The sequence below is a fragment of the Manihot esculenta genome, chromosome 14, assembly GCF_001659605.2.
Source record: "Manihot esculenta cultivar AM560-2 chromosome 14, M.esculenta_v8, whole genome shotgun sequence".
Classification (NCBI taxonomy): domain Eukaryota; kingdom Viridiplantae; phylum Streptophyta; class Magnoliopsida; order Malpighiales; family Euphorbiaceae; genus Manihot; species Manihot esculenta.
In genome coordinates this window covers 5,859,433-5,875,223 of record NC_035174.2, presented here as the reverse complement: position 1 = coordinate 5,875,223, position 15,791 = coordinate 5,859,433, and the positions used below count along the sequence as shown (strand labels likewise).

Here is a 15,791-nt window from a genome sequence, read left to right as displayed (position 1 = left end):
ATTATTTTTATATTTAGTTGAGATGAAATAATTAGTTCCCATGTATATATTTAGTTGAATTTGACAAAAAGTGTACGGACAATTTTTAAAGTTACAAAAATCTTCCTATATTTTATAGATTGTTGTTGAAATTCTTTTAAGAAAAAAATTTATAATTTTATCGTTCAAAAAAAAAAAAATTGTCTTTTAACATTTTGCTCTTTTTATTTCACTACATAATCGTTTATCTTCCTTTATTTTCATCTCACTATAAAATTATTTGCTCAGGGGGAAGCATATCTTTTCCATTCATAATCACATATAGAGTTTCATTCTAATGTGAGTAAGAAGAAAGCACATTTCTCTCTTGCTCTGTAATTTCTATTTGGCATTGTAGCTAATTAGTTCACTTCATTGTGGAAGCTACCTCCCCATGCCATGTATTTATAGCATTTATGTAGACTGGGTTAACGGCAATGAACTGGGCTATGGATTAAGGGCGAGACACACCACCACATGAAGTAATACTGGGCGACGAACTCTGCTGAAAACATGATAGTACTTACAAGAGAAAGGCTAGTTGTATACTTGTGAGCATTTCAAAGTTTTTCTAAAAATTTACTCTACATGTCCAGTTTAGTACACAGTATCATTTTATTCCGGTTGTTCTTCTAGCACATCTGCAGTTGATTTTTAGTTCTCACAAGGATCTCTTACAGCTTTGAAGGAGACTCTACCAACCAAATGGTTCATCAGAGATGTTTGAGTCACCTGCTTCACACTCAAGTAGTTCTCAAGTCCCCTGTAAAAAATTAAAAATTAGGGGGAAAAAGAGTCAGCATTTAGCTCTCCATTCAGACTATAATCTGACATGTTTCAATTACTCTACAACTAAACAGTGAATATGTAGGAGACTTGGTCTCAGCACAACTCAATTCCCTCTATTTTACGCCAAAAGACACGGGGAAAGAAATCATTTTGTGTTATTCTGGTCCTAAATGTTTGGCTTAGTTGAGAATATTTTTTTTTGCACATCCAATTTAGGTAATTAAGGCCATACCATGCTCCTAATTCACGCCCAAAACCACTACGCTTGAGGCCTCCCCATGGAGCTTGACAGAAGCATGGCTGTGAGCAATTAACCTATACAATACCTGCCCGGAAAGCCTTAACAGCAGGGACACGGAAAAAACAACTCATTAATTAAATAATCTCATTTAACTATTGCATTTTGATTATTTTAAAGACACATTGTTACTTCAAGCCTCACTTTGCTTACACGATCACACCTTTCCAGATCATTTGATATCACAGCAGCACCTAAGCCATAGCTGCGGAGCATCCACACAATGTCAGAAAAAGGGATGAGGGACAACGTGAAGGCAGGCAAGAGAAGGGAAGTGGAGAAAAACAGCCCAAGAAACAAAGGAAAACTACCAGACCGAGATACACCCAAACAGAGTATTCAGGTACAACCATTATAATCATTGAGATATGAGAATTAACTCACTGAGTGTCATTTGCCAATTCAATGGCTTCATCTTCTGTGCTAAATGTTTTAACAACAGGTCCAAACACTTCCTCTCTCCAAATTTGCATTGACGTATTTACATCAGTTATGATGGTTGGTTCAATAAAGAATCCCTTGTTTAAATGCTGCAGTTCATCGGCAAATAATTCCAATAACCGCACAGATTGGCATGCAGAACAGCTCCAGCAATGGAAAAGCAGGAATTATACATACCTTTGGACGAGCTCCACCAAACAAAATGGTTGCACCTTCACTCTCAGCAGTTAAGATAAATTTCAATATTTTCTCATACTGCAACAATGAGTAAGAAGTTAAGTACCATCTTTGATTCATTAGACTGAGTTAAAAGTTTGAATAAATAGATTTCATGACCATATGGGCTGTTGCACAACATGCATGTTAAGTAATTGCCCCATAGATCCTATATATCTATCTATATGAAGAAGAAATCATGTAAGAATGTCAAAGGTGATTCTTATTTGTACAAATGGTACTTGGATTTTAATTATCATGGATCTTTCAAGAGTAGATTTAACAAATGGTTACCTGCCCTCCGCTGACAACTGGGCCAAGTCTGCAACCTTCTTCTAAGGGATCTGATATTTTAATGTTTTTGCACAATTTAACAAGCCTGTCCACCAATTCAGTTGCAATGTTTTCCTGAAACATTGAATTGGGCATGTATCTTCATGAGGTATGGCATCAAAGAATTACAAATTCAAGTTGCATATGCTAAATTAACAAACTCATGGCAGCAGATACTCCTTAACTTTTCCCTCCACTCTTTGTAAATCTACCATAAAAATTTAGTTGGCTCTGCTCCTGCCTAGTGAATTCCTTGTCACCATAACCACAGTACAGGCTAGTATTTATTGCTATGTTTTAAAAGTACAACTTTTGTAAGAAGCAGAGGAGTTCCCAATAAAAACTTCGAAGATAAAGGATATTTGCAACAAGTTTCATGTGTGTTAAGATGAGTCATTTGCTGTCATTTCAGAGTTGGAAGGTTTTCCCAGAGAATTTCTTTTTCCTTTTCTGTTCATTTTCACTCGCTAGATCTGTTTCCACATTTTGTTGGCAGATTCTTATTTGAATCATAGGATGTGTCCAACTCTTTTCTTGTGGACTTTGGTGGTTAAATGTGCTAGCTAACATATTTGTAGCCCAGGGAGATGAATTTATTATTCTTTTCAGAATACCAGTGATTATGGATCTCCTTAACAGGAACTTCAGTTAGTTGAGTGCTGATTCAATAGTAAAGCAGTGGGACATTGATACAGCCTAAAGATCGACAATACAAAAACCTAAATGAAGTTTTATGCACCTACAGGCTACACTACTTACAGTACTTGATTAACAGTATGTCAAGAAAGGTTCAACTTTCAGCAGTACTTGTATCACTATGTCAAGAAAGGTTCAACTTTCAGTTTAACCTCTAGAATTTGAGCTTTTCTCATTAGCTAGTAGCTGATTTTATTTTATTGTTTTATTTAGACAATGTTACAAAAATTTATTAATCACACTTTTATCTCCAAACAATTTTTTATGTCAATACATTATTTATAATTATAAGAAATAATACATAAATACAGTAACATTATAATAATAACTAAATTAGTTGTCATGTTCTTTCTTTTATATATATATATATATATATATATATATGGTGTACACTAACTATATTTTTAATTTTCGTATAAAGTGTATACTAAATCAATAAATATATGTCTATTTCAACAATAAAATACATAAAGTTGATCCATATATATATACCCCATGAGTAATTTAGACATCAACAATAATGATTAGACAAGCTTTTACCAAATCGCCTTTGAAATATCAACTACAATCAGTTATCAACAATAACTATCAATTATTAGCCAGTAATTCTATCCAACAATTAAACCAAATAGGTCCCGAATAAGATTGAACTGATGTTGACTTTGTAATTCCTTTTAAAGGAATAAAGTAAAAGATAATTTAGCATTTATGTTTTTCCCTTATTTGATTTGCTTTATATATTGGACCTAATTTTTCACTTCGTGTCTATGCTGTGATGTTCATGTTACATGTGAAAAATCAAAATTTGATGCATCCAACAAACTAGCAAATTCCTTAGTTCTATAATATTACACACAACACCTTAAGATTAATGCAACCACACAGAACTTCACATTGTTTATCTGATTCAGTGCTACATAAATCCAGGACATTTTCACACTTACATGCACGAGAAGACGAGATGTTGCGCTGCATATCTGACCATTTGTCCAAAAGCAACCAAAGGCAGTCCATTCAACAGCTGTTAGATGAAAGAATAAATAAATTAGTATTAATATCATTACCTGAATAAACATATGAATTTCTCCCCAATGATAGGGATGTATTTTATCAGATGCTGTAGAAAGATAATATTTGTTGTATTTCACAATAGAGATTACAACTTATTTATACATGATAGACGGTATCTAAATAGGAAGAAAAATCAAGCTTATGATTATACAATCCCTAAGATTAAGCAACTGACCCATCTATCAATATTTACTTCCTATATTAACATATTTATTTTCTATAACTTATAACACTCCCCCTCAAGTTGGATCATAAATATTAATTATGTCCAACTTGTTACATATATAATCAACTCGAGTTCCATTTAGAGCTTTAGTAAAAATATCTCCTAATTGTTCTCCAGTTCGGATATGTCCTGTTGATATTATCTTTTGTTGGACTTTTTCACGAACAAAATGACAATCAATCTCGATATGTTTAGTCCTCTCGTGAAATACTGGATTGGAGGCAATGTGGATAGCTGCTTGATTATCACACCACAACTTAGCAGGCACCAAATTTGTGAACCCAACTTCTTCCAACAATTGACGTACCCACAAGATTTCACAAATGGCTTGTGCCATGGCTCGATATTCAGATTCAGCACTAGAACGGGAGACCACATTTTGCTTCTTACTTTTCCATGAGACCAAGTTACCTCCCACAAAAACACAATACCTAGTAGTTGACCTCCTATCAACTTTCGAGCCTGCCCAATCAGCATCAGAAAATCATTCAATATTTGTGCCCATGGTTACCATAGAATAGGTCTCGCCCTGGGGCTCCTTTAGGGTAACAAAGAATTTGTCCCAGAGCATCCCACTGGGCAACAGTAGGAGAGGACATAAACTGACTTACCACACTCACTGAATATGCAATATCAGGACGAGTTACCGTCAAATAATTCAGCTTGCCAACTAATCTTCTATACCTTCCAGGATCTGCAAATGGCTCACTGTCTTCTGTGGTAAGTTGAAGGTTAGGAGTCATTGGGGCACTGCAAGGCTTAGCATCCAATTTTTCTGTTTCTGCCAACAAATCAAGAACATATTTTCTTTGAAATAAGAAGATGCCTTTCTTACACCGCATAATTTCGATTCCCAAGAAATATTTCAAGGAACCCAAATCCTTTGTATGAAACAGTGTTTTAAGAAATTTTTTTAGGGATGTGATGCCAGCAATGTCACTTCCTGTAATGACCATATCATCCACATATACTACAAGCAGAATTACTACACTATCAGAATTTCTATAAAACACTGAGTGATCACACTTACTTATCGTCATTCCAAACTGTTGGACAACCTTACTAAACCTGCCAAACCATGCCCGAGGACTCTGTTTCAAGCCATAAAGGGATTTTCGAAGTCTACAAACCTTACCTGACTCCCCCTGAGCAACAAAACCAGGTGGTTGCTCAATATAAACTTCCTCTTGAAGATCACCATGAAGAAAAGCATTTTTAATATCTAGTTGATGCAAAGGCCAATCATGAGTAGCTGCCAAGGAAATAAATAATCGGACAGATGCGAGCTTGGCAACTGGGGAGAATGTATCAGAATAGTCAACTCCATAAGTTTGTGCATAACCTTTGGCCACTAAACAGGCCTTGAGGCGAGTAATAGATCCATCAGGGTTTACTTTCACTGCAAACACCAATTTGCACCCAATAGCCCGCTTTCCTGGGGGCAAGGACATCAACTCCCAAGTACCATTAGTGTCAAGGGCCATCATTTCCTCTTCCATTGCAGCACGCCAACCAGGATGGGACAAAGCCTCAATAACAGTTTTGGAAATTGAAATAGAATCTAAAGCAGTGACAAAACAACGAGAAGATGAGGATAATTGATTATAAGAGACACAAGATGAAATAGGATAAGTGCAAGTACGTTTACCTTTGCGAAGAGCAATGGGCAAATTGATAGCGGTTGTCGAAGCCGTCAAAAATAAATCTATTATCAATCAACAAATAAATTTGCAGATAGTGGCAATAGGGTCGAACCACAGGGATTTGACACCAAATATCTTCCTAATAATGACTAAGGCAAGTAAATAGCAAAAATAAAAAGGGGGTTTTGTTTTGAAGATGTACTAAAGCTAATTAACAATAGAAGCAAGGTATGGGTTTTTAAGTATTTGGTTTGCTTGGGAGGAAGGTTTTTCAAGGGACTTAAGATACTTGGGAGTTTTTTGTTTTTCGAGGTATTTTTTGGAGATTTCAAAATCTCCAAAAACCCAATTTTTTAAACCCACCATATTGGTGGATTGGAAAGGTTTCATACCTTATCTTTAAAAGACCTCCATTAACTCCATCCAAATACATTATAAGGCTAAAAATTTGTGAAGCAATGATGTAAGAAGAATTTTGAAGCTATGTCTTAATTTGCAAATATTATAGACTTATAGTGATGAATGTGAATAAACAGCTCCACAGAAATGTGGAATCATTCTTCCAAGTTCCTAGGAGATGAGAATCAAGCACATTGTTACTATTGCTCAATGATATTGATGCTATTTTCAGCATATTGATGACAACGTTACAAGAAGTTGACCGCACTGGGAAAGCAAATCTATCAACAAAAAATTTTAAAATTAAAAAATAGAGAAAGAGATCAAAATGCATAAGCATTTGTCAAACAAAAGTAGCAAGTACCATGGAGTGATCAATGCAACAACGCCAATAGGTTCTTTAAGAACACAACTCTTGAATGCTTCCATAGGAAGAGCAACGGGAGCATTTTGTTTTGCATCTAAACCTTCAGCAAGATCAGCATAGTACTCAAAACATCCAGCAACATCATCCTAGAAAACATGAAAACACATGTAAGCCAATGCTACACAGTATTGAATGTAATGATTCCAGTGTCACAGTCATGCTATATCCCATGCCGCTTCATCTAGTGGCTTTCCACAATCGAGCGCTTCTAGTTTAGCTAGTTCAGATTTCCGCTCGGTTATCTGCAGGCAAACAAAGATTCAAGGATAGAGAATTGGATACATGAAATGTAAGAGTGACCAATAGACTTTACAGATCATCAAACAGGGAGAAGTTTTCTCCATGAAACACCTCGTTGCAGAAGTCATTCTTACTTCTATCATTACTTAAATACAATGGCAGGGGGATACTGCCACAATCCAAAAAAACAAAATTTCTTTCATACCCTCTTAAAGTGCTCTTCTGTAGACTCATATTGCGCCCTAACTTAGATCAAGTTTTTCTGTTCTTAACCTAAATTTTTATTTCTTAACATACAAGTCTAATTATTTCATAATATGTTCTATATTGATTTCATAACTCAAACTTACAAAAATTTCAACCCATTAAAATAAGAATTGCTCATATAATACACACTTAAAAAAAATAAAAACTCAGAGATGTTAAACTCAAGTCATAACCAATGTAGAATCAGAGAGAATTTTGTTTTGGTTGCATATTTACAATTACACACTCTACTATTACTCAACTAAATTAATTACGCCTTTTATCCCTTTTTCTAATTTTTCGTTTTTCATATTGTTTCATAATTCATATTGATGATTAGATTTACAGGATACATTAAGCTTTGATATTTAGTATAGATGGATAAAAAAATTTATGAAACATGCCCTGTATTTTTTTACAAAAAAAATTATATACATAAGTGAATTGTGAATTTATAAAACTCTTCATGAAATTTTAATTATTATTTTTGTAGCTATGAGTATGTGTGAATTGTGAACTAGTAAAATTTTTAAGAGGATAAAATTAACATCATCAGTAAAAATAAAATTATTAATGCATAGTTTATGAAAAAAGATTCTCAGGATTTTTAAGATGCTATTGATCATTTGTCGGAAGAGGAAAAAAAAGGATCACCCCCTCAACATCAATTTCTGATTCTGCGACTGCTTAAATAAACAATTTGGGACTAAGGAGATGTTTGATTTAACTGTTGTATGGTTAAACCAAGGAGATGTTTAAATTAAATTAGTTATAAATTATTTAAAATTGCAAGACATAATAAATAAATTAAAAATATAATAAATAATAATTAAACTATTTATAATACTTATTTTTTTTAAACTTATAATATATATTATTATATTATAACAATTATGTATAAGCATAAAAAATAATTATATTTTAAAATTTTGTTTTTAACTATTATATATGTTGTAAAATAAATTAATATTTTTATATTTATTTTATTAACAAAATAAATTGATATATATTATTATTAGTTATTTTACATCTTTAGATATAATTTACCAGACACCAGCTTCAGCTACTACTGGTTAATCCGCTATCTGCTAAGCAAGACAGAAATAATAGAACCACGCAAAAAATATATTGCATGGGGTTGATCTGCCATATGGTAAAATCTAACTATACCTTAGCAGCAATCGCACGCAAATACTTGGCACGAAATGCACCAGAAGTGAAAGCCCAATCTCGGCCTTTATTCTGCTTCCACCGCAAGCTCCACATCTTCTCAGTAGCTGCAGGTATGTCACCTGAACCATTTTTTCGATAAAAACTAATATCAGATATTGAAGCCATGGATTTCTTCAATCAGCTAAAATCATCAAACAGGTGAATATATCAATAGTCCACATAATCAGTGATAAAGCAAAACAAAATAAGTGATCGAACTCATAAGTGAACTAGCTAACAGAGAAGGGGGTTGAGAAGGAGGGGGGAAGCAATAACCGATGATTTCCTCCGTAGAGGGGTTGATAATTGGGATGCGTTTCTTGAGAACAGGCTCTCTCCATTCACTGCTGATGAAAAGCTGTCGATTAGGTACAGGGATCGCAATTTCAGTAATGTTTGAGTTGTGTCCACTCTGCTGATGTAAGAATTGAGATGACTGTGCTGTCCAAATTATTAATGCATTTGGAAGGTGGGTGAAAACAATTATTATTAAGAATTAATTATAATTACTTTAATTTTTTGAAGTAATTATATAACATATTTGATAAATTAATCATAAATTTATATAAATATCTAGAATGTAAATGAATCAAACCTTTAGTGAGCTATTCAAGGTTTGATTCGATAAAAATTCAATCGAGTTCGATTTGATTTCTAAACGAGTCAAACTCGAGTTTAATTTTTAGGCTCGTTTAATAAACGAGTCAAATTTGAACTCCATAGTATTCGACTCGTTAAGGTTCGTGAACTCGGCTCGTTTCTGTAGGCTTCCGAATAGACTCGTGAACAGTCTCGTTAAGCAAACTGAAATTACTATCATAAGAGAAATAAACTCAAACACTGCATATATTTTAATGAGTTAAATCTAAATTTTTTAAAATTTAACTCTATATAGTTTAGTTACACTCTTAAACTTGCATATATTTTGATCATTAAGATTTAAAAACTCATATTTATAAGTTTACATGCTAATTTGTAGATATACTTATTTAACTAAAATTATTTTAGTTTTAAACTTATTAGTTTTAAGCTAAAACTCATTATACATGTAAATAAATTAAATTACTCGTGAACTATTCGAGACTCAGCTCGACTTAGCTCGATAAAAGATCGACTCGTCTAAGCTCGTTTGTTAAACGAGTCAAGTTTGAGCTTCTTAATACTCGGCTCGAGTTCGATATGAGTAAAACTCGAATTCGACTCGAGTTCGAAAAAATTTTAACGAATCAAACTTGAACTCTTCAAAACTCGGCTCGGTTCGGTTCGTTTACACCCCTATAAATATCTATGATTAAATTTCATTTTTTTAAAAAAGCATATTTATAAGAAACACTTATGTTTGATGTTTATGTTTTTCATATACTTTAATTTGATTAAAGATGCCATTGGATAAAACCCTGACGTCCTTTTAAACAGAGATATAATTTAGTTAATTGGTTTCTTTATCACATAAAAACTTAATTTTAACGTAATCAGAATAGCTTTGACTAATTTTATTTTGTATAAAATCAAAATATAAAAATAAATTAAGAAACAAATTCTTATAAAATATATATACGTGTGGGATTTTAGTTTCTAAGTTTTTTTTTTTTTTTTTTTTTCCAGAGAGTAACGGGAGCACCGGTCCGGCATTAAAAAACGTTATTGAGGGATTTAAACGAGTTATAAGGTAGACAGACGCAAAAATTAAATTATTTAAATTTAAATTTAATTTATATCAGTAATATTTAAATTTATTTTAAATTTAATTAAAAATTTATTTAAATTATTTAAATTCATCTCAAATTTAATTATTTGAATAAAATTTAAATCTATTTAATTTTATATTTTTAATTAATAATTTATATAAAAAAATATTTTTTATTAATATTTTTTTAAAAAAAATCTAATATTTTTAAAAAATATTTAAATTTTAAATAAAAAAATATATAAAAATTTATAAATATAATTATAAAATATATTTTTATATTAAATTAATTATTTATATAAACATATTCGAATAGTTATATTTTATATATAAAATTTAAATTTCACTTAAAACTGCGAATATAATTTTTTAAAATTAAATTTATTTTAAATTTTATTATAATTATTTAAATTTAATCAATTAAAAATCAATTCGATAGATATCCAAAAATATTCAATCCTTAACCATCCTAATCCGTTAACCATCCTAACGTTACTTTCCGATTTTTAGTGAATTAGTATGGTAAGTGTAAATGTAAATGATAAAAGAGGGAGGGGTTAGGCTTACCTGTCCGTTTCAGCCATGGAATTGCATGCGCTGCACGTGGATATTAGTGTCCATAGAAACCAAGTTAGGTTAAATCTCCATAGACACCTATGTAATTTGGTATTTTCTGGCATACAAACAACGCCGATCAAAAACGATGAAGCACATCTTCCAAATACCAATCAGTCACAAAACTATGCATTATATATTAATATAATTAATTCTGACTATATTTTTCATATAATTATTTACATAAATAAATTTATGATTAATCGATATTTAATATAATTTTAAATCTATTACAAATTCTAGTTATTAATTTAAATTTATCTAAAATTCAACCTAAAAGCTCCATTGATATTATTTGCAAATTAGTTGTTATTGATTTTTACTATTATAAAACTCTTAGATTTTGTGAAAAAGTTTTAGAATTTATCAGTATATTTTAATTATACTACATGCTATAATATGAACTTAGGCCTGATTATGGTCGAATTTAAATTGTAAATTAAATTAGAATTGATCGGGATTAAACATCAAATTAGATCTATCAACACGGATCTGTTTCATGAATTGAATTGTTGAAGCAAACTAAATTATACCAACTTTATTAAAAATAAAAAATTCCAACAAATAGGAAGCCGATATATGGAACATTTTGAGAGCCCCATGTGGCTCATGCATATTGGTAGTAATTGAGAAGGCACGTGGCTCTTGCATATTGGTTTCAGAGTGCAACATGGCTCTTGCATGGTATGTCAAAGTTATGAAAATTCAAAAATTAATTAATAGATATTTTCTAAATTTAAAAATTAATTAATAAATTTTTTTATAAATTATAGAGATTAAATAATAAATTATAATAGTTAAAGTTAATTGATTTTTCAAAATTTTAAAAATATTTTAATATATTTTTAAAATTAAAGAATTAATTAATAAATTTTTTATAATATAAAAATTAAATAATAAAATTTTCAATAAATATTTAGTTATAAGCGGTCCAATATTAGATAGATGTTTGTCATAGGGTCGTCTAGAAGCTTGAATTATGCACGAGGATGGTGACAGAAAAAAAAAATGATAATATAAACACTGAAGATAGTTTCAGAAATAAAGCAGGGGCACATCAGAAAGCAGAGATCATTGATGAATATTGTTTCGGATCCTCTATCTCATGAGGATATATATACAATTTTAGTTATCAAATAATTAAATTCAAATCTCTTTTTATTTTTTTTTCTTAACCTTTATTTTATCATTCTCCGTATTTAAATATGATATTATTTTATTTTTTAAATTATATAAATTTACACAATTTATTGATAATTTATTTTTTATATATTTTTTTTACTATTTGCAGTAAAAGGTCCAATGTGCAACTGTATAAGATTTTAACGAAATAGTAAAAGGTAAATGACTCAGAGCCCACGGTAAGAAGTCTAACAGTTCAACAATTTAATAGTCCAACAATCCAATAAACAACTAACTCATGCCATCAATCCATAAACACAGAGACTGGTCTAGAAAAAGAAGCCACTATAAAACAGTGGATCGCCAACAAAAAGAAACCTCAAAAAGAGTAATTTCAGTGCCATCTACTGAGTATGCAAAGAAAAAGCCATTCAACAATAGAAACAACAACACAGAACGAAAAAACATTAAAATTTCGAACAATTCAACAATCAACCAATCCATACCCATCAGTCCATAAATATAAAAACTTGTATAGAGAAAGAGGTCACCGCAAAACAACCAATCACCGGTAAAAGAAAAATATCAAGAAACACTATCTCGATGCCATTCATTATACATGCAAAAAGGAAAAAGTCATTTAAAAGAGAGACAAAAAAGACCAGAACCACGAATCCGAAAGGCCACCAAAACTCAAAGAGCCCAATAGCTATCGGACAGATAACCAGCTATGACTATTTCAATTTCATTTGGTCGTGGGTCAATGGAGCCAACAAAATCTGGTGTCAAATCAATCACCAATCTAGAACATATCCTCTCCAACACCAAAGAACAATCACTCAAACTCATTCCAAAATAAACAACCAAAGAAATAAATAAAAAATTCAAGGAAAGCTAAACAAAAACTGTACAGACAAACAACGGCAAGCTCCTCCACCCAAAAGCAGAGGAACCGACTGTTGGAGCCCCACACCGATCAACAGCAACTTTTCTCTTCTTCTCTCTCTCTCGATAAAATTTATTGTCTCTAATTATGTATTCAGTAATATCTATTTGTTTAAATTTCTCATTTTTATTTTCGTTTTGAAACGTAAAAATTCGATCTGATTTCAGGTTGAACCGCCGGTTTTGATACTGGCCGGTGGCCGCGTCTACACTGACCTGCTATAGAATAGCAGGTCATAAAACCGAACTTCTGCAGTATTTTTTCAACTATATTATCGCCAATTTTGCCATCGCAAGGATCGAGTCGATGTATGAAAAAGAAACGTAATTATCTAGACATTTACAAAACCCAGAGATCAACAAAACTGAAAAGATATATCCCAATATATTCACAACAAATCTAGAAATCAAGAAACAAGAAAAAAGGGAAAAACAAAAAAACGCTGGTGTGATATTCTACGCCAAACAACAAGAAAAAGAATGGAAAGAAGAGAAATGAAATGTATAGAATATGTATTTAATTTTTCCGAGTAGTCTTCTGGTACTTGTCTTTGATCCAATGGAAGCCGGTGATGGATCCTTCTTTGACCTTCTTCATACCGGTAGAAGCAACAGCTTTGGTCTTTCCCAAAGCTTCTCCGACCTTTTGCTTGTATTTGGCGGCTGAACTGCTGCTGCTGCTCTTCCCGTTCTGGTGGTTGTAAACAGGATCAGGGCCGTTGTCCCATTGATCAGCCCACGCTGTTTCATAGGTGCTGTTGCCGTTCATTCTTCGAGGAGGGGAGGCTATGGCAGTGTTTCTCGACGGAGAGGCGAAGGTTTTGTTGACGGAGAGATTAGGCGATGTAAGGTTTTCTTGGAGTATCTATTGGCCATGGCGTTGCTATTTATTGCGTGTTAGGAACCTGGTCTGATCCAACCCGAAAAACGTCGGGATTGGAAATGAGTTTTTGTGGACCAATGGTTGTGACACGTCACGCGCATGCATCACAATTATGAATATACTTACATCCATCCTTCCAGACGTTTACTTTCTTCTTTATTTTATTTTCTATTTTAAAATAATGATAAATTTACTATTAGAGAACTAAATTTATTGATATATTATATATAGGGTGATTTACGATTTAGTCCTTGGATATTACCATTATTAACAAGTCAGTCCCTATATTTTTAGAAACCTATTAAAATGTCCTTATATTTTCTCTCCGTCAATGAAATAGTCCTTCTGTCTATTTTTGCCGTTAAAAATATAGTAAAAGACTAAATTACCCCCAATTATTTTTCTCCTCTCCTTCCTTTTCTTCTTCATCAATTCTTCTTCCTTTTGCTTCTTCTTCTTCTGCTTCTTCTTCTTCTGCTTCTTCTCCTGCTTCTTCTCCTTCTTCTTCTTCTTCTTCTGTTTTTTCTCCTTCTTCTGCTTCTTCTCTTTTTTCTTCTTTTGCTTCTTTTTCTTCTTTATCTTCTTCTTCTTCTTCTCATTCTTCTCCTTCTTCTTCTTCTTTTTCTTCTTTATCTTCTTCTTCTTCTTCTCATTCTTCTCCTTCTTCTTCTTCTTTTTCTTCTTTTTCTTCTTTTTCTTCTTTCTCTCCTTTTTCTTCTTCTTCTCCTTCTTCTTCTTCTTCTCCTTCTTCTTCTTCTTCTTCTTCTTCTTCTTTTTCGAAGGAGGAGGAGGAGGAGGAGAAGGAAGAGGAAAGAAAAGATAGGGACTATTTTGTTGATAAAAAGAAACAATAAGGATGTTTTAATAGATCTGAGAAAAGATATGAACTATTTCGTTGACAAAAAGAAACAATAAGGACGTTTTAATATATTTCTAAAAATATAGGGAGTGACGATTTCATTGACAGAAAGAAAAACGATGAGGAGGGACTATTTCGTTGACTTAAATAAACGATAAGGATATTTTAATAGATGTGAGAAAAAATAGGGACTATTTCATTGATGGAAAAAAATAATAAGGACGTTTTAATGGATATGAAAAAAGATAAAAATATTTTAATAGATTTTTAAAAATGTAAGGACTAACTTGTTAATAATTACAATATACAAGGACTAAATAAATAGTTTTATTTAAGGTAAAATTGGATTTTAAAAATTTTCTCTCTCCTCCTTTATCTAATTTTAACGAAAAATAGGACGGAATGACTATTTCGTTGACGGAAATAAAACATAAGGATATTTTAATAGGTTTCTAAAAATACAGGGACTGACTTATTAATAATGGCAATACTCAGAGACTAAATCGTAAATCACACTTATATATATTAAAAGCATAAAATTACTTACCTCTTCAAAAAATAAAGAGTAAATTACAGTTTATATTAAAAAAGCATTAAACCATATTTTCAGACAATGCAAAAACAAAAGTAAAGATACCTTTATAGATTAAGGAAATATTTAATTTTTAGTAGTCAAATATAAGTACTAGATAAAAATTTACTTATTTTAAATTATAAAAGTATAATAGAAAAATATTATAGAAATACGGTATTATTATTATTTCTAATTTCCTCTTTTAAAACTTTTACTAAATACTAATAACAACGTAATTGACAAATCATCATAATACTATTTTACTAAATACTAATAACAACGTTACATCCTTTCATATATAACAATCCTTATTACAATTATTTTACTAAATACTTGAAAGCATAACATAATCAGTGATATCAGCGCATATAAGGGCATAAAGGTAAATTAAGAAACCTTTCTAGAAGCATTCAACAATGAATAGTCCATCGTTTGACCTTACTTCATAAAAAAACAAGTCGTTTCACCTTACGCGCCACACCTCCAGTTTTTAATAAATTCGGTTCGTTAGCGCGGGATATCACCAACGCTGGCCACGGTTCAATTTAGACAGTGAATAGAACTGGTCAAATTTGAAATCATCCGGACCAATCAATTCCGATTGCTAAACTAGATAGAAATCTTAGATTAAGGGGTGCAATCACGGTCTCCTTTTAAATTAGAATTAAAATTACATTCAAACCGTTCAGTTCAAATTGATAATACAATTTAATTTTAATTTAATTTTTAATTTTTAAAATAAATAATTTTATAAAATTATGCTACTTAAAAGTAATATAAATAAATTAAATTATCAAATAATTAAATTATAATTTTTTTACATATAAAAATATTATTTACATTTAAATATA

General features: G+C 31.4%; 1 pseudogene; it reads right to left on the bottom strand.

Moving 5' to 3' along the window:
* Nucleotides 1–496: 496 nt before the first annotated feature.
* On the bottom strand, nucleotides 497–13,393 carry LOC110599852 (annotated as a pseudogene).
* Nucleotides 13,394–15,791: the final 2,398 nt, after the last annotated feature.